This window comes from Mugil cephalus, chromosome 15, assembly GCF_022458985.1.
Source record: "Mugil cephalus isolate CIBA_MC_2020 chromosome 15, CIBA_Mcephalus_1.1, whole genome shotgun sequence".
In the NCBI taxonomy this organism is placed as follows: domain Eukaryota; kingdom Metazoa; phylum Chordata; class Actinopteri; order Mugiliformes; family Mugilidae; genus Mugil; species Mugil cephalus.
In genome coordinates, this window is record NC_061784.1 from 4,816,276 (window position 1) to 4,837,187 (window position 20,912).

Below are 20,912 nucleotides of genomic sequence, written 5' to 3' on the forward strand. Positions count from 1 at the left end.
TCTCAACCATAATTTCAGTTTCGGTTTTAGATCAGCTATCTAGTGCAGATTGAAAGCATAGAATGCGGTGTCCCTTTGTGCGAGACTCTTAAAGAGTAGCCAAGAAAAATAATGAAAATTCATCTTCAGCTTGCCTTAATAACTGCACACATTACTGGCGAACAAGTGCGCTGCTTTGTTGTGAGTTGAAATGTATGATGAAAGAGACAATTAGTACTTACACAATCAGAGGGAAACATATCAGCAAGCCCAAAAGAGCGGAGAATGATTGGAGGATTTATTTTTGTCATTACAGGCCAGCAAATTAAATTAGCCCTTTAGAGCAGTCCTTCTGAGGACCTCAGAACCCAGTTCTTATTCAACAGACAACATGTAAAGGTCTAATCATGCCAGTCCCACAGCCTGCAGTCAGAGAGAGCCACTCCATTCACATGGTTCTTAAACTGCATCTGTGACACTAGAATCCCCAGGGTCTGCTCTCCACAGATGCTGCTGCCAGACTAGCTCTCCCATCTCCATTCCCTATTTGGAAGGAAGAGATATGCAAAGAAAAAAGAACAGCCTTCTTTATATCCTTGACAGCTCATTACCACGGAAACAACCCTGGGCTGGCATCACTGGCCAGCCACCCTCACTGGAGGAAAGAGACAATAAAAAAAGGGAGTGCTGAAAATGAGAGTGCAATATTACATACACTAACTGGACCTCTAATTAAAAGATGCTGAGTGTAGTGGTATGCTATATCGTCTGTGCCATTAGCTTCCATGAGTGTGGCACTCAAAATATTGCAAAGGGCAAAACCAGGTGCGGGAGAGAGCATCCGACACATTAGATAAACATGACAAATTTTGCATAAGCAGTATCACTTTCTGTGTCCTATTACGGTTTGGCATTCTCGCCATTTTAAATTGTTTTATTCTTTGGTCGGCGTAGAAACAGAGTAACAGGGGAGATAGGGAGCAGGATAGAAATGTGGGAAAGCTTTAGCTGGATTCGTGCCTAATAAAGTGGGAGAATGGGTTCCAGGGAACTTTAACAATGGCCGTGCCTGGGCAAACAATGAAAAATCTGTTTAATTAACTATGTTCAGGAAGCCCAGGCGTATAGCGAGCATCAGCAAAAACAACTTAAATACCTCATGTTTGTAGCCAGAACTCTTAACATGGAGCTGGGTAAAATTTGATTATGTTTGTATAAAAAAAGCTTTTTACAGTCTGTATTGTGTTCTCACAATACATTCCTTAGAATGGGGCATGTGACAAGGTAGAAGACCACAAGGAAACTACAACATCCAGTATGTTTAGACTAGTAACGTTTTTGATGGTTTCTTGACCAGTATTTCATACAGTGTATGATAATAACTCAGAAAACTCTCAAAGCTGCTGCACTTATCTTAAGGTAGCAGACTATCTTTTAAAGTTTTATTCCAGTTCTTCTTTCAGTAATGCTTTAGTTTGATAAACCTCCACCATTAGGGTTTATAGGGACACTGCAGAGATACAGTCCCAGGTATGAATCATCCTGGTTAAAAACTACATTGACAATTGTGTCCTTGTGCTTGGAGGAGTTACTGCTCTAGGTTAATGTGCACTTGATGTGAAATGTCTGAAATCATTTTTGAAGCAAACAATGGAAGACTCACAAAGAACTTGTGTCTGCCAGGATCCAGTTTTAGCATTGAGACTTCAGAAAACAGTCGTGTCTGCTTCTTGTGGAACTAGGTCAGTCTTTTAAGATTAACACACGCAGAAAAGATTTTCTTCACAGCTTTCAGCAAAGAAACCACAGATGCACAATTTGTTTTGTTCGAATTTTAAACAACAGTCCTTGAATGAAATCTCTAATTACTCATCTACTTTGAGAAACAGTGGGACTGGAAATGTGTTGTTGCATTGGTGCTATCAATCAGTGTTGCATTCAATAACATATGGACATGGAGGAAAACTTATACGCCGTTGTGTGCGTGTGTACATATATATATACACACACACACACACACACACACACATATATACATATATGTATATACGCACACACAAATGCATAGGCCACATTCATTTTAAATCACACACAATTTCAGGTTACTGTCTCAAATCTGTTCTACTGAAGTCCTTGCAGAAAGAACCAAGCACTTTCTCTGTTAGCCAATGTGGCTGGAAGGATTTTGTGTTGGCTTAGACCTAAAATTGTCCATCCACGATGCATATTTATATGTTAATGCATATGTAAACCTCATCTATATGTAAATCTATTTCGCGGGCACATAACAATGTTTTGTAGCCGAGTACATGCGAACTATTTAGAAATCATACAATTCATCACGATGACTGATGTAACTGGTATGATTAGGATAAGGATGTTGATGTGTGTATTTATGGTTAAAAAATGATTCTTGCAAATACTCTATGAACTATAGAACAAAACATTCAGTACAGTCTAAAGTAGAACTGGCCCGTACACCGAAAGAATCAGATTAATTTGAGTTAATGCCTACTTTGCCAAGTTTCTTCTATGTTTTTCTCCCTGTTATTCAAATGCAGGCTAGTTCTCTGTAGACACTGTGATGTTTCCTTTGAGTCAATGGCCCACACGTTTTACCACACGCTGAGATCTCTGCCACTGTAGAAAAGCAAATAGTACCAAATAAAGGCTGCTTTACTTTGCTAATTTGGATTCAGTTTGGTTTTTGCAATCTCCGAGATAGAACAGACTGAAATCAATCAACTGCAGGCGTGAACCAATGAGCTAGCACTGCCCTGAAAATGTTGCGGTACAGCAGGAGAAGGCGTTACTTTACTTGACAGCAAATGCCTGTAGCCACCTCACATAAGCATGACTGTTCATTTTACCAATGGGGCTACAAGTGATGCCGTTGTTTTGCTGTCGTTCTACCGTTAAAAGATTTGCAGCTGCACTTTATTATAGAAAAAGGCTGTTCACACCTACAAAACCGAACACTGTGGTGAAAGGGAGCTCACTGACTGAGACTTTGTTAATGAACAACTCAAGATTCAACCTGCTCATTAAATTATGTTCATTGCAAATGTTTTTCCACCGTTTGCACAGCAGTGGCATGCTATGTCAATATTGTTCTTTTTTGTGGATACCAAATGTACCATGTAGTTTGATTAAAGCTATGTTTGAATTCATGCAAAAAAAAAAAAAATCTAATAACATTAGGAACTCCCAATAACACCATAATATAATATAATATAATATAATATAATATAATATAATATAATATAATATAATATAATATAACATAACACACACACACACACACTTGGTAGTCTTTTGTAGAAATCCAAAAACACTTACTTTAATTTCAAAGACGTGCAACAATGTGGAATTTCAAGGCCGCTAACAATAACCAGTAATTAGCTATGACATAACTAATGAATAGGTTTCATTTTACTAAATTCACAATTGTGAAGAGGAAAATAGGTACTTTTGGAATGACAGGTTAATTGTTTAAATAGATCAAAGGTTAGAGAACCTCCAGCATCCTTGAGAATATCTGGAAATTTGTGTGTTGCATTCCTCTTTGAAGTTGCCTTTTATTTTTAATATGTAGAATGAACACTAGACCCATATACAACCTTACCGATGAGCAAATACAGGCTACAATTACAATAACATTATATACTGTGATGTAATTAATCATAGTATATATAATTATAATAATTTACTCTAAACTTTTTTCTTTCTTTATCCTAAGTCCTCTGTTTTACTCTAAAAAAAAAAATCTAAATCTACTAGCATTCAACTATGTGTAATAGTCAGCAGGTTCAACTGTTATTTATAATTAGTTTGAAGATCAAGAGGCTACAGCAGACTGTGTGGGGAGCGGAGGAAAATGACACATTTCTGTAAATCAAGGTCATGCTTGTTCAACAGGTGTTTGATAAATTGTACATAATGTGCCGTCTCTCTTGCTGGTGGATTTTGTTGCATTTACAGGGATAACCAGTGCTGTCGTTGTCAACTTCAGCGATAATCTCGAGTCTGTTAGACTCGCTCCACTCGGTGAACTCGTGCTCTGCCGTGTGTGAAGAGGTGAGCAGCAACACAGAGCAAAGAGAAGACTCACCACCCAGAGTGGGGCAGGTTCAGAGTGATCATAGTTAACCTTATCCAATGTATCATCTGAATTTCCCTTTCACAACAATAATGAAAATGTTTCCTTGCTTATCAGTCACAAGTACAGATTCCCAGTTTAAACAGGAACAAGATCAAGTATCTGAAACATACCACAATTTTGTTAATTGGCTCCTGCTACATAGCTGTGTCAAGCTCTTTCTCTTTTTGTCACTTTCTGTTGTCTCAGCATGGTGTGCGCTGAACACGGAGCATAAGGGCCAAACACACACAGTGAGGGGGGGGGAGGTCCCTGATGGGGTGACAGCACAACTGAATCAGAGCAGGCAGCAGAGAGTTAAAAAAAAATATGAAAACATTTAGTTTGTTATTTTTATTTTTTTGTGTGGTTTCCTCCAGATCGTGGCAGATGACACACCCCTCGCAGTGCATCAGCTAGCCTGAGGGGTTTGTCTGAAAACTGGGAAAGGAAATTTCTCAAGGTAGTTGAGCAGGAAACAAGACAGAAAAACAAGACAATTCTGAAGAGTGGAGCAGCATAGAGCAATAAGTAAAGCAAGAGCTCAACTGTGCTCCTGGCTAAAAGTGATGGAATCTAGTTTCAGCCCCAACAAGATCCTCCTGCCTGCTCATCAATATACAGCAGTGTATACATAAAGAAACTTGCAGGTTGCCCATCTTGATTACTGATATGTGATGAGTGGAATTCTCCAGCATCCTCCATTATCAACTATGTAAAATAGATGCAAGCTAAAATGATAAATGTTGACTATATAGTATAGGATGCGGAGTATTAAGGGGATGTAAACAATCTGGATATCATAGATATACTGAAAGTTTCTATGAAGTTTCTAATGTTCCAGGTAAATTACTGATGGAGTAAATCAAAATGCTGGAGGAGTAGAACTGAAATAGCCAGAACCTCTCAGAAGTGAGGACAGAGGTGACTGCCATTTTATCTTTCTACCCATGTTGGGCAGTAGGAGTTTGACAAGGCAGTAACCACTGAAACTACACTGCAGACAGGGAATGACCAGAGGTGTAGAAATGAGTATAGGCAGGTACATGGCCTACACCCACCTAAAGTACCCTGGAAGTCTAGAGAGAAGCATATATACAGATCTGCTACCCCCAGCTACATGCTGGCTTTCTGCATCGGGCCTGGATTTATACACTACTCTCATATCTCATTTTTGTAGGTTTGTTGTCAGCAGCTTAACTATCGAGAGTGCAGCCGTTGGCTAGCACTGTCAGCAATGTGATGCACGTCTTCACCCTTCATATTGCAAAACTGCCTCCCATATTTATGAACCGAATGTCACGAACTGATGACTGCATTCAGTTCGTAAGTAAAACTGTATCCTGTTGGCATGAAGCTTTACCTGTGAAAGGACCGTGCTTAGTAAATAGCAGCCTTAAACATCTAGTGTCCTTATTTTAATATGCCATGGCTATATTGCATCAAGATATCATTCTTAAAAAATAAATAAATAATTAAATAAATAACAAATAGAGGAAGAAAAAAAGGAAGAGGAAGACGGATGCTAAAAATGCCTTCCGTGTGAGGTATTACATTTTGCAATGGGGGGTTCAGAAATCAATAGTCCATGTTCATTTTAAAGTTCAGAGTGTACGCTGAAACTTTGCTCTGACGTGGAAGCTGAAAGTCTAATTCTGATCTCTCTTCTCTTTGAGATGAACAATGCTGTGCATTGTTGTTGGTGGTGTCTGATGTTTTATGGCTCAAGACAATCTTTTATCTTTTGGCATTTTTGTACACTAGTCATGGCACGAAAATGGCAGGAAAGCAGACTATCAATTTATCTCTTTGCCCACACAAGTGTATGTTGTTAAATTCCCCAGACTGAATGTGAGTGAAAACAATGCTTCTATAAAACAAGCCCACAAGCTTGTAGTCAATGTATAGCATTATTCTATTCAAGTACAGTGTGAGCAGGTCGTCACCACAAGGTATGTTACAACATAAAGGACTACCAGTAGCAAGAAATGGTCTGTATTTGTGTTATTATGTAATATCCAATATATATTGCACAATATGACCTGTGGTATGTTGATTTGGCAATATCTGTGCAACAATAAAACAAACAATTGTTGTTTTAATAAGGTAGGAAATAACTAGACTTTTTCCATCATTTTGTGAGCGTCTGGACCAATATGTTCACTTACTCCATGCATTATTGCAAACTTTTTAGTTTTTGATTGATGAGTAGGAGTGAAGTAGTAAGACCTGAGCACATTTATAACTGCGTCACATGTCCTGTGATTGATTAATTATAAAGGTCATGTATAGTATTCAGCGTCGTCATCATCGGCATCATCACAAGCCTGTTTTGCTGTCGCTTAGCTCTGGATCTTCTTTATGAATTGTGGCCCCCTCACGTAGCGTGTTCTTCCAAGTACTTCTGTTTTTAGGTAGGTCTTCCCAGGAAATGCTGTCTACATGGAACTTCTTTATGTTGATTGGAATATAGTCCTTGAGTCTATTTTTCTGACCTCCAGGAGCTCACTGACTAGTCCTTAACTCTGAATAAAGGACCTGCTTTGGTACAAGTGTGTGATGGTGCCATGATGGCGGCAATGCTGTTGGTGTGTGCTCCTTCCAGCCACCTCTACTGGGCTTTCCAGGAGATGTTCAGGATTCTGGGTAGGCACCTCTGAAGGTAAGACTCCAGGACGCTTACATGTCGGCTGTAGGTGGTCCATGTTTCTGCACCATACAAGAGAGAAGGCCAGTTAAATGGCCCCAATGTCTGAACCCATCAGGCACTGATGGAACTGACACCATCATTCGTACAAAAACAAATATATTAAACATACGACTTTCAGTGGGACACAGGGTCACTCACCATACATGATTCATTTTATATCATGTTTATATAATGCAAAAATAAATTGTGGAACATTCTTTTTTGGGGAAATGATGAATGGTGGCTCAGGTATATACAGACAAGTATGTCCACTCGTGTAATGCATCAACTGCACTGGTAGATGCAGAAGCTCATTAGAAAGCATAGCATGGTGTGATAATAACACTGCAGCACATGTGTGTTACTTGACAAGAACACTGAAGCCTAATAAAAGATTCAACAGAAGAAAGGAACTTCATATGCAATATAGTACCACCATTATACAGCAGTGCAGAATTTCCAAACTAGATTTTAGGTAATTTAGGAACAGTAGAATCATTACTAGTGTGTTTGCCACAGAGCAAGGACAAGTTTGCAAATGTTACAGTGTTTCTGGATTCAGTGTTTCTCCATCTATCTATCCATCTATCCATTCATCTTTCCATCTATCCATCCATCTATCCATACTCATCCCAATATCAGTTTTGTTCAGGGGGAATACTTGGCTACTAACCCTAACCCTCTCTGACAGCCAATTTGGGTCAAACCGTGTCTCCATATGGCACAAATCTTAAGGCTAATTATATTGAATTATCTATCAGAATTGGCCTGCAGTATTTTGCGTGCGCACCATTGATACTACAAATCCCAGACTGCAGTGCAACAGCTGCAACAATCAACTGACAATCAATTGACAAACACATCAGTCTCATGGTTGCCTCATTGCCTCAGAAACCGTTCATCGTATCGGTAGAGCAGCTTCTGAAGCTCAAGCCACGAGCATTAGCACTAAATACTAAAATATGTTAATTAACAGAGGTTCTTACACAAGGACGTAAGGATGCTGTATCAGTTAGCAGAAACAGGCTAATTGGTCAGCCTACTGTCCCATGGTAGCACACATGGCAAACAGAAAACTAAAAGAGCAGAGGAGATACACAAAGGTGAAGAAAATGAAATGAAATAAATTTGCAGTCAAACACGGCTGCTTTGTGTACGAGACAAACTTATTTTGCTTGACCCCATCACCGGACCAGAATGAGATTTTTTTTTTAAAAAAAAGCACAAAAAAAGCACACAAAAAAAACATTCTTCTACCTTATCAGAAGTGTATAGTACTGAATAAACAACAATAAGTCAGTAAATATGGATGTTACTGAACCAGTTCTAGAAATCTTAACTGTAAAATGACCACAGAATGAGACAACAATGCTACAGCCATTGTAATCATCACAGAGGCTAAAATGTTACTGTCCTGGTGAAAAGAAACTGCAATATATATATATATATATATATGTACATATATACATATATACATGCATACATATATACACAGGAACTAATATTACAGTACACAGCATCAGTGCTCTGAAACTAGTCTCAGGAGTGACATCCATCCATGCCCCCTCTTCTAAATCTCCAGTGAGCCGATGTGGACAGTAGATTCAGCTCAAGGAACCTGATAACATTTTGATATTTGTCTCATTTCTTTGGTCTGATTAGTCATTGTAATCAAAATATAATCACAAACTCAAATTTAAACTTTATTTAATTAATTATTTAAATAGCACTTTCAATCATTTGGAGCACTTTTTTTTTTTATTTGTTCTCAATAAGTCACAAAATCTATATCTGGAAAAAAATATAAAACTATAGATGAAAAAATAACTATAGTTTCATCTCCAGGATGAGCTACAATAAATAGAGGAGCACCACAAAATGGTCATAAGAAAATGGAAAATGAAGAGCTTATAGTAAAGCCGATGTAGACCCTGAACTTGCTCACTTAAAAACACAAGCAGATGAAGAGCAAATGAACAACAATGGAAAAGCACTTGTGGCACTCAAGTAGAAAGGCTCAAAAAGGAAATGGCTTACCGAGAGGAAAGACGAGAAAAAGAGAAGGGCCTGCTCTGCGATTAAATGCTTTTAATATGAGAAGAATGGAAGAAGTAGGAGTGCAAAGTCTTCTTCTCAAAAAACAACCATGTTCAGGTACACTGCCTCAGCTGATTGTTGTACTTTACGATAATGGCTTGTTGGACCCCAACAGCCATTTAAGACTGCTTCACATTTTAGGAAAATACAACATGCAGAGTAGGAGCAGGGAATTAAAAAGAAGTGAGAAGAAAAAGGAGGAAGAAAGGGACATTCAGAGGAAGAAATAGATGGAAAGAAATGATGTGGAGTAAAGTCAATGTGGACAATGAGAAAGAGTGAAGATAAAGAATCGATTGCGGTGGTGGTCGGGGGGCCATGGTTAACTCCAGCGGAGCAACATTCCTCCTGAAACCTCCTACACAACTCTGCACCCACACATTCCACTGTAAACTACTCAATTAAGTTCTGCTGCTATGAATTACACCTGCATGTCTGTGCATTTAAAAGAAAAAAACTCTACGGTGAGACGATGGCACAGGCTCCGTGACTCTTTACAAGCTCTGCTATATTATGGTCTTGTTACAGCACTGTGATTTTCTGAAGAACAGACTGCACAAAACAAGGATCTCTTCTTAAAATATGTCACACGCTTTAGACTTCAGTTACAGCACAGCAGTCAGCATGTCAACGTGAATCTTGGAGGGATGGAAAAAGAGTCGGGTTTTGTCAGATAATTATTTCAGGTATGTGACTCTTTTTACTATTTTAATGAGAAAATGTCTTAGCACTGATAAGCGCTTGGTTTACCGTGACACTCTTCTCATTATTCATTTTTATCCCATCGGAACTTTCCACTATGCAAACATTTTCACAACATGACCATCTACAATGAGTACACTGTGGACTAACACTTCAGAAGTCACATCTGTGCCTTTGTAGCTTTTCTTAGCTTTGTATCCTCTCAGTTTATCCTAGATCTTTTTGAGTAACGCATACAGACTACAGCGACCTGCCGGTATGAAAAGTTATTTCCTTTCATGCCTGCGTAGAAGGTATGTACCAGCTGGCCATTGGTGGTAGTCTTTGTAGTGCGCTCAAATGTAATTTCCCGATCCAAACTCAGGAGAAGTGAGGCAATGTCACACTCGGCCTTCAGTGCGGCAAGTTCTTTGATGCTTTTGTGTGTCTGTTCAAAATACACAGTATAGTTTGGGCAATAACACTAATTGACGTGGGAGTATTTAACTGGTCTGCATACGTGGCATGTGGAAAAAATCTGTAGAAGAGTGAGAAGCAAGATCACATCAATGAAACGTCCCTACAATTTAATTTAGTGTACACTTCAATATAAGACACACTGTCCAGTGATGAACCAATAATATATTTTGACAACAAATTACTTACGTGCCTTACTTGAGCCAGACTATGTATCATATCAATGTAGAGCACTGCTAACTGCCAGGCATCGACTGTAAATCTTTGAAGGCACGGACAACTACTGTACTTGACAGGGGAAGCAGCCATTACTCATGCTAACAGATACATACTGGCTATAAATTAAAATCATGTCTGCTGTGTAAAAGGCAGTTGTGGAGTGATTACCACTCTTTACCACTCTGCACTCTTTGGCTTGTCAAATGTGTACTTAAAATATCTCAGACTATACGACACAAAATCATGCTTCCCAAAGGTTGCTTGTATACTCTTATCCAGTGTCAGGTGAGACATGCACCAGCATATGTGACTGCAATTTGTTAGATCTAAAATCCACATTTTGCTTTTGCACAAAAGGTCATAACCCTAACTACTTAAAATTAGTGTCAACTTTCCATTTTCGGACATCAAGACTTTGTACGTGAAAACACCAATGCTGGCAATGCTTCAACTAATGTAATGTAGTTGCATTTGGAACCTTTCAGTACTTAATGACACAATGTTACTTTAGACCAGTGGTCCCCCACCCCCAGCCCGTGGACCGTGGGTCAAAGAATACATAGCTTACATTATTTCCGTTTTATTTAGTATCTGATTCTGAACAATATTTTATTTTGGAAAATTACTGGATTCTCTATCGCCACATCTGCCTATGACTCACTCTTGACGCAGGTCAAGATGCTTGCCTCAGTCACATGGCTACCTTCTTAAAGGGGCCGTTCCCGCCGGTAACAAAATCCATTACCGCTTAATTGAAACCCCCAAGCTAGCAAAATGAACAAAAAACAAATGTCTTTGGAAAGTTTCTTTGCGCAGGCTAATGTCTCCCATTACCCCTAGATGGGACGGTCTCATTGCAGAGAAACAAGCTCAGGGCTCCCACTGATTTAGCGTTATGGTGAGTTGTATTTTTCATGCACTTTATATTTGTTTTTGTGGTGGGTCTTATGTTGAAGGCATGTTTAACCTTTACTATTACAACCAGAGGGTGCAGGGCTGAGAGGCCGTTACTCATGTTACGATGTTGGCGCAAAGTTACCAGCTAATAAAGTTGCATACACAGCGGATTCACGTTTATCATTATGTTTAGAAAATATCAGTTTTTATGCCGGTCATTACATTGTGTTGTATTTATCCACCACACCTTAAAGGTCTGTCTGTGAAAATATTGTCTGACATTAAACCGGTCCGTGGTGCAAAAAAAGGACCACTTCCTTTGGTATTAGGTATTTTTCCCAAGAATGAATGTCATCTCAGATATTGTAATAGTCCAGGATCTTAGAGAAACTTTTTATTGGCATCTCACTTCACCATATATCATCATATACTTCTCTGCAGTATATGATCGACTATACCTCTGTTTGCATACAAGAAGTACAAGTTTCAGGAGCATCAAGTGATATATTGCCACCCACTCACACAAATGTCCTAAGTCTGAAGATCTGTCTTTTGTTTTGACAGGTCCTTTAAGGTAGTGTACCATCATAATTTCTTCCCAATGTATCGGAGTTGTAGCCATTATTTCATTTGCTTACTAACATTGTATTAAAGAGACAAAATTTGAATTAGAGGTGAAATCCATCTATGCACAGCTATTTGCCTTATGCCTGTCAGCTGCACAAGTTGTAAATACGTTTTCAGTAAAGAAATGTGCCCACATTTTTACATGTGGCTGAATATATCTTAAGGAAATAAAGAGCATCCTATTGGATTGTGCAAGTCAATTTTTCAATATGAACTTTAAGAATGGTAGGGAGAACATAGCCCCTGTTCAATGGACTGCAGCTTACAAAAAAAGAAAGTTGACCTTTAAAGTCAGCACAGCAATAACTATGTAATGGAAAATGACAATACAGTTTTCACTCTGCCTTGTTATAAAAGTCTAGTCTCTGTTCATAAGGTGCACCATGTGAAAAAATGAAGTTAAATAAATGATTCTAAAATAAAGAAAAAAATATATAAAATAAGCTTCCAATAAATACAATATTCCCAAGTAAACAAAAAGTACATAAAATATTATAAAAATAAATTCCTCACATTCCCTAACAGCTTCTGACAAAACTTTTCAACAAGTGCAGCACTAACAGCATGTAGCTCAGTTTTATTCAACCTTTATATGTTTTGCTAGAAGGTTCAACTTTGGCCCGATCTGAATTAGTAGAGAGATGCTGCTTGAATGCTTAAGTCAGCTGCGTTTGCACTGAGGTGTTTTATTATCATTATTATTATTGTTATTATTATTTTATTTTTATTTTTTTGTAGCAGTGATATTCATCGACGGGTAGTGCCATTTCTGGTGAGTTAGCATGTTTGTGGTGTTGCCAGAAATGTACCTAATCTCACACTGCCACTGCACGTTTTATCCACTTTGCCCGTTGCAATATTTTAACCAGGAAATGCTCCAAAGCAGAAGACTTTAGCAACAAGGGAGGGTCTAGAAGCTCTGGCTTATCGCTAGCGGTGGCCATAACGCCCATGGGCTGCATGTGTAGTGGCAGGTGGAAAACAAACACGCACAACTTCCATTCTTCTGGGAATTCACCCATGCACATTCCTGTAATGTTTCAGTACAATACATGTATCGTAGGGGTGGGCGATATGACGATATTAAATTGTGAACGATTACAATGTGAAGATGATCTGTCAAACTGCAGAGATCGTGGGATCGTCTAGGGCACATTCTATAAATTGCATTTCTATGCTGATGCACCGACGCACCAGAAGTGATGCGCTTTCTTACCCGCCTCCTTGTTTATGTGTGTAGCGGTAGCCGCATGGAGAGCCATGGCTGAAAGTCAAACAGAGTTGGTCACTAAAAAAAAATTCCATTATATGGAATTGGTTTGGCTTTTCCTCAACTGCTGAAGCGCAGAACAGGTTCGCACGTCAAACCTGTTCATTCATTTGAAGAGGAAGCATCCTAAACAATATGCTGAGAGCCAAACAGCGAGGGGCCCGGGGCGGGTACCGCAGGCGGAGGCAGCAGCTAGCGCAAGACCAAAACAGTCCACATTAACACAGGCGTTTAACAAAGGCACTCCGTATGACAAGTCAAGCAAGCGATGGAAAGAGGTAATAGAAGCAGTTACTTTTTATCTTGCAAAAGATATGGTACCTTTCAAGACGGTACAAAACTTTCTGTTACTACTTTTGCAAGAGTGCACTTTATTAGAATGTTGTTGTTGTTTACCTTAAACTTGATTGTTTGCACATGCAGGCAAAACTGCGACTACTTAAAATAAAAATCTATTAAGAAAGGTTCTTTGGACTAAATTGTCTGTTTTTCATTTTTCAATATACGATCATGACAAAATCGAAATCGTGATTTTATTTTTTAAAAATCGTGATATGATATTTTTGCCATATCGCTCACCCCTAATGTATTGTTACACTCCTACTTTCTGATAATTTGATTGTTTAGACACTAATGTAGAGGCAACAAAGAAGTGCCACAAACTCCAGTTCCTTCAATGACCACTTGAGGGAGGCTATCAAAGTGAAAATGTACAGCAGAAGTAAATTATGTTTAACGCCTGCTACAAAGTCAGTTTTGGTCTCCATAACCAACTTGCCCATTCATGATAACTGTATGGGGGTATTTTTTATATTTAAATGACTATATTATATAATATTATATATTTTATATCAGGGCTTTAAGTTAAGCTTCGAGTGATGAGCGGCTGCACACACAAGTGGCTACTGTCTGCCTAAGTATCAGCCATCCACCTCAGCTCTACTAAAACTCCAAATATTTGCCAATTTCTGAAGTAGCCACAAGTTGTGTGGAGTCAGGCACTGACAAGATGGACACAGACAGAGCTCCCACACTGTGCCTCAGACCTACTCTTCATGAATGCTGTGGGTGACGCCACAGGGTGCCGGTGGTATTAATGGATGTCAGCCACCTTAGAATAAAAGGCGACAGCTACAGTTCACAAAATGTCTCTTTGTTTCCTTTATATATATTGACTTGATGGCAGCAGCCATTACCAGCAGGACGCAGCCTGACACAAACACACACACACGCACAAAAACAGTTTATGAACGAACCTGAAGCACAGCACAAGGTGTTGACCTGGCCTCAAAATTCACTAGATCCCAAACTGATCAACTATCACTGGGATGATCAGCAGAGACCCTCCACTCAACCCACAGAACCCAGAACAGGTCAACTTGTAAACCAAACCAATGGTAACTTCTTGCTATTACACTGTCTGACTTCCAAAATGGCTGCAATGATGCTTTTTTGACAATACATTTAGACATTTTTCACTCCTCCATTTGGTGTATTAAATATATTACATTATTTGAGTGCAACCATGGCAGAGAATTATCTAAGGAGCGCCTATTTTGAAGTCCGTGCAGGTGTCCGCCATCCTCTTTATTTCATATCTTTCCTTGCTGGTGGTGATGCCTCAGGATAGTAGTTATGGAGTTACAAATCCAGCACCTTTCACACTATTCCAGTAATCCATTTTGCCAGTGTGAACAACCTGACTGCTCCTCCACCTACCTCTGCTTCCACTCATTCCTTCTCTCTATGCCTCTCTCAGTCTGACTTTGTCTGCCTCTGTCTCCTGTCTAACTGTCACGCAACTGCTCACCTCAACGAAAAAACAACAACAACAACAACAAAAAAAAAACAATCCTCAACTCCCTCAAAGCTTCTCACTCTCCATCACTCATTAACTACCTATCACTCTCTTGCTCACTAACCATCATTCTCTGTTGGGTCGTTTTCAGTAAGCTAGTCAGCACGAAGCGGGCCGGGAAGATTATTAAAACTGTTTCCCTTCAGTCTATCATGCACCTACGATGAATTTGATTAGAAAAAAGGTGTGTCACATGCCTGGAGAAGCTGTCCTGGGGATGTGGACTACCTGGTATCTGATGTGGTAAACATTTGTGCAGTCCTTTCAGTTTTCTGAAATGTTGCAGCATTGTTTTCCCACATTTTGCGGTAACTACCACGAGTCTGTTGACTCTTCAGTGGGCTCTGCTCCAACGGAATGACCATTTTAGCTTGAAAAGTAATTGGAAGTAACAGCTGCAGGCTGAAATCCTCAAACACAACTTTTTGGCACATTTACTTCGCTTTTCTGTCGTCTTTTTTTTATTTTTTCACAATAGTAGTGAGGGAGGTCTGACAAGGCATATGATTCATTTTGGGACACATACTGTGTGTTAATCCCAGCACTTGGACAAGATCCAGTCAATCAATCTTTGTCGTCAATTGCAGGCTGTTACCTAGCATTATGGTGCCTGCTTGTGCCCATAGGAAAACTCGAAATAACGCCTTATGCTCTGAGTAAAATACATAACAAAAAGAACAATATAAATAAGAATAATATTTTACAATCAAGAAGATTCAAAATTTTTGGTTGTAGCACAAGTGCACATCAGTCTGTGGTCAAAACATTATCAACACAGATATGTCACTGTGAAGTGGACAATGAGGGAACATTATGGCCCATGGAAAGCTATTATGTAATATAGACAACAGAGCATTTTGAAAGTAAGAAGCAGGAACACCTTGAACTAATCTACACAACTGAGACAGGCCTTGGGATTAGCATACAAATAGTTTCACTTGGTAAATTAGTATTTAAAACCTTGTGTCAAAATGTTCATATCTTGAAGTGTTCCACACAGAGCATTTACAAAGATTAACACCATAAGACAGCAACCATTATTACTTTAGCGTGTGCTATTTAGGATATTAGTTTATTATGACACTACTTGTACTGACAAATAGCAAATATCTGGTATCATGTTTTATTTTTTAGTTTCCTTGTTTTAGGAATCTGTTCATAAATGTTACTGAAAGTGCAAATTCATAGAGTGCTGGCTTGACGCTGACATTTCAGGCTCAGATCTGGTAACATTGCACGGACATGCACTGAATCTGAAAGTTGATCTTTCCGAGTTACTAGCAGTCTTTGTGCCATCCGCTGTTGGTCATTCCTGGAGCAAATCTTGCTTTCCTGACATCTTTCATATATATATATATATATATATATATATATATATATATATATATATATATTGTCAGAGCCAGACATTTTCATAAGCATATGCACCAATTACAAAATCCATTAATATCCATCATGTTCTGTCATAAGTCATATAGCAGGGCAGCCAGTCTGACTGTAATTATTGCTGAGAAAGAAGCAGAAGTCTATGATTAGGTTTAGTTATTATTTTCATCCATGTGATTAATCTCAGCTTTGAATAGTAAATAGGAAAAACGAAGCAGTGCCACGTCGATGCGTTTGTAATTGTGAATTTCAGCATGACATATCATGAAACCAGGTTTTGACAGAAGTCTGTTTCTGTCAGTCTCTCGTCTGTGTGACAAATACGATCAATGCGTTGTTATGTTGTTTGTATCAGAGCGCCTAAAAATATCATAAAACCTATTATTCTCTGGGTCTCTGTTCAGTCTAAAGTATCTCAGGTTTTTTTGCAGAATGTCACAATAAAAAAAAAAACAACATTTAGACATGTCAGACTATTTGGTTTAATAAATATACCTACAGTTTTCCGCATTATTATTCCAGCGATGATTAGTAGCACTGCTGTATATTAACCCCACTTTATACCCACAATTATTCCTTCAATCAGAGGACAGTTTTATTTTCCATTGAGACTACAAGTATGAATGCATGCACATCATATTAATTCCTTGCTTTGTTTAAACACTCATTAAAGTAATTCTTTCAGCTCTTGCTGAAATTACACACACTTTGGTGATTTATATGTGCTTCACACTTTGCCTTCAAGCTTCAGTGAGCAGGGGATATCTTAAATACTAATTGTTAAAGGTTCATGTTCTTGCCACTTAGCACCAGGAAATCTCATTTGGATGTTAATATATAGTTTATAATCCATATTCAATGAAGGTCCTTACTTTAATTCAAAATGTAGATTACTCGTGATTGCTTATGGTTGTATACACTGAATCTAATGGATCTATTTGTTCAGCACTTACTCTTCATTATGGGAATAATCAAATTCACCAAGGCTACATATGTGAGATTAAAAAATACCTCTCACCTTCTTCTGTAACATGCGGTTCCCTTTCTCATGTACCGCACCGGCTCCCAGACAACGCTGACTAATGTCTTCTGGCACACAGGGTTTTAGGAAAATCAATTTTTGCACAATAACCCGGCCAGGCAAGGATCTGCCCTGTGGAGTGAAGGAAAGCGTATTACTTCTAATGCAAACCCTATTATCAGAGACACGCAATCATACATTATTTAGCAAATGCCAGTTTCGCACGGCTGGTTCAAAAACAAACATGAATTATTTATCCATACTCACAATTTTCTTGGTTTTCTGAATGTAATTAATATTAAGCACAATCAGCTCATCACAAATCCGACACTGCACTTTGTTTTGTTTCTAGTGCATTAGGTTTCCGGAGAAGACGATGAAATTGTTGCACGGACACTATGTCTACATGGTGCCCAATTGCGGCGCTCGTCGACAGTGGAGGTGGAATACAGCAGGTTTATTGATTCAAGTACAGGTTAAAGGTTTGGCTATTATTCTGCAGCTGAAAGGGGATCACACTTTATGGCCAGGGATCAATGAAGGGCCTACAGCTATAATTACCATGAACTTGATGATGTTATCATTACGATGGGATGCACCGGCAAAATTGATTATAACCCCGTCAAATGCATGTCTGTGCACCCATGTAATATAAATATTGTATCAATATCCCCACTACACACTGTGAATTTTGAAAGCTCATAGTGCTCAACAAAGCATACCAGTAACATATTACATATTATCTGATATTATTCAATTTCTGCACTTTTTCAAAAAAAAAAAAAAAAAAAAAAAAAAACAAAGAAAACTGCAAACAAGTTGTCAGGTCTTAAACAGCTGGCAGTGCAACTGCTCATCAAATCTTTACACCAACAAGCAGCTGTTACAACTGTTCCACCAGACCAACCTTAATGATCACCATTCATGTTTACATGATCAGCATTTTTAAAAGAAATACATTTCCAACGTTCTAATGGTGACAATTAATGTTTTATCTGGTGTGGTAATTATCATATTATTCATTGTTTTACTGCTTCAAATTCTACATGCCTACATTCATTTTGGAGATTTAGAGCAACTACCAGTGTTTTAATGGCGAGTGAAATTGCTCCAACTGTCTAAATGTCACAGGCCACAATCCAGATGCTGACTCATTTACACAGGGCCTGGAGGGAGCATGATGAAGGTTGCAAATGTCAGTTATGTCCGATAAAGTCTGGAAAGGCAGATTTTTGTTATCTTTGCATTGTTAGTTCTTTTGCTGAAGCATATGCACAAAACAAAATGGACTGAACCTTTGAGCTGTAAAAAAAAACAAACATGTACTAGTATGTTTACAATTCGTTTGTGTTTACGTACCTTTGCTCATTAGTTTTGTGAAGTTATAAATTCCTAACACCTGAGTTTTGAGGACTGTTGCTGAATGATGTCCGAGTGGACTTTAATTACAGCCAGTCATTGTATTGGTTATACGTATGTAGCTTCTGAATAACTTTAATCTTCTACTGTTTTAAAATGTATTTTATGTTAAGACAAAACAATTAAGATTATAATAAACATTTTATTTTGACATTTTATCAACGCTAAATGTAGTTATGATAATTTAAAGAAGGTCTCTCATACTAAAAAGATTAATTATGTTTTAACACTTATGGCAAAAGGATTTCAAAATCCTGCCATTTAAGTTTCACTGTTAAAACACAGGGCACAACCATTGCTGTTGTGTTGCTGGACGTGATGTCATTGGATTGGTTGGCCCAACTTGAAGTGGAAAATGACAGGGAAATAGGAGCCGATTATAAAAGCAATTAAAGGAGGCATGTTTTGAATTGCTACTGGATGTTACTGGACATTAGTTTTACAAAGTTAAAGACTAGGAGAAGCCTGTTCATTTCCATCATTGGCCACCGACGCAACCATCTGTTCTAGCTGCACTCAAAAGGAAGAATCTTCAATTGGAATTTACATTTTACATTTCTGTTGGATCTTAAGATGGTTCTAAATAGAACTTCTAAATGCAGAAAGTGGAAATGGGAGCAAGAGTCGAAAATTTTTGAGCAGGCAATTTATTAAAAACAACAATTGAACTTAAATAGGCTGTTCATTCCTCAGCTGATCAGCTGATAGTTTAATTATGGGTTAGATTATATTAAGTTGAAGCATGAGGTATTTGATCTTCAGAGAAGATGGCTTTGAATCCTCTGTTGGTTCTTGTTTGTAAATTCATGCTATGAACAAACCAATGGAGTCAATCAATAGGCGTAATTCACTAAAGTATGCATGTAACACTTTGGACTGTGGAATGTGCTTTTACACAAGGTCATGTTGCTCTTCAAGCAGTTGAGATCCTCACACTTATTGACTGCTCAAGGCATGTCATATCACCATGAGAGTTCATATTTTCCCACTGAACTTTCCCTGCCTACCATTTCATGCACAGTTCATTTGGTGGAGACTGAGAGAAAAACTGCACTGTTCCCTTTAAGGTCTAGTGAACTCTGTGTTCACGCTGCTGCTTTACAAAAACAATCCAAGAGAAGCAAGTATGGAGGTACACAGAGCAAAGGGTTCATTGCATGTGGCTGTTTTGCTTTCAAACCTTGTACGGGCTGTGTCAGAGCATTCAATAAAGTGGACTGACATGAACATGTTTGATTGTGCATTCAGTGTGTGCATTCGTGTTTTTGGTCACAGTGAAGTGAACTAATGGTTGGGAATATTAGTATTGTCAAATCTTGCAATACTTATGGATACACACTGCACTTCCAGCCACAAAGCCATGGCTAGTGCGACATCCAAGTACTGTCGGCACTGCCTGTTCATGTAAATCATTTTTAGGGAGATTTATGAACAAATCTCTCCAGATTCCAATGGGGGAAAATAACTCACATGTCCATACAAAATACCCTCAAGTCTGAAAACCAAATCCAAACACCAGCCGCATCAGCTGCTATTTTTAAAAATGACACATCGGGTTGAAGGATACCACCAGTAAGCTTCAATAAAATATCTGAGAGTGAATGATGATCTCAATAAATCATTAACAGCAGGTAAGAATGTGAGTCAGTAGCCTAAGGCTGCTTAAAATGTTTTCTGCTTTCTAAATATTGAACATATTGAAATTTTGATCTGATGATAGCACATCCGTCCCTTGAGACGGAGAAATACTCATGAAAACTTTTAGTGAAAGCCATTTAATAACTGTCAATATGCTACAACATGTCCTAAATTCCATCTTTGCTAAATTGCACCATTCACCTTGGCGCTGATTAATGTCATGATTAGTCACAAGTGAATAAAATCTTACAGCAAGCTATGCTTATAGTAACATATTTTTAAAAACTACACAGCAATTACATATAAGAACTTTACTTTTTATCATCCTACCAAACCATAACACTGAATACCAGTGTTCTTGCTGTGTTCTTCCCAAATGAAGACAGACTTCCTTATAAAAATAATTATGCGTCCACAGTAATTCAACCTTCCACATCAACATTTTAGCAGAGTTCCTTAAAAGTATATTACAAAATAACTGCATGGATGGGGTCGTGTTGGTTTTTCAATGGAAAA

The 20,912-nt window shown here is 38.4% G+C and overlaps 1 long non-coding RNA gene across 1 annotated transcript in view; it reads right to left on the bottom strand.

Moving 5' to 3' along the window:
- The window catches only part of LOC125021363, a 91,646-nt gene that overhangs the window by 19,725 nt on the left and 51,009 nt on the right, over nt 1-20,912 (bottom strand). Inside the window, exon 3 of the long non-coding RNA XR_007114336.1 lies at nt 17,337-17,471. This is a non-coding gene — a long non-coding RNA (uncharacterized LOC125021363). The remainder of the gene's footprint in view (nt 1-17,336; nt 17,472-20,912) is intronic.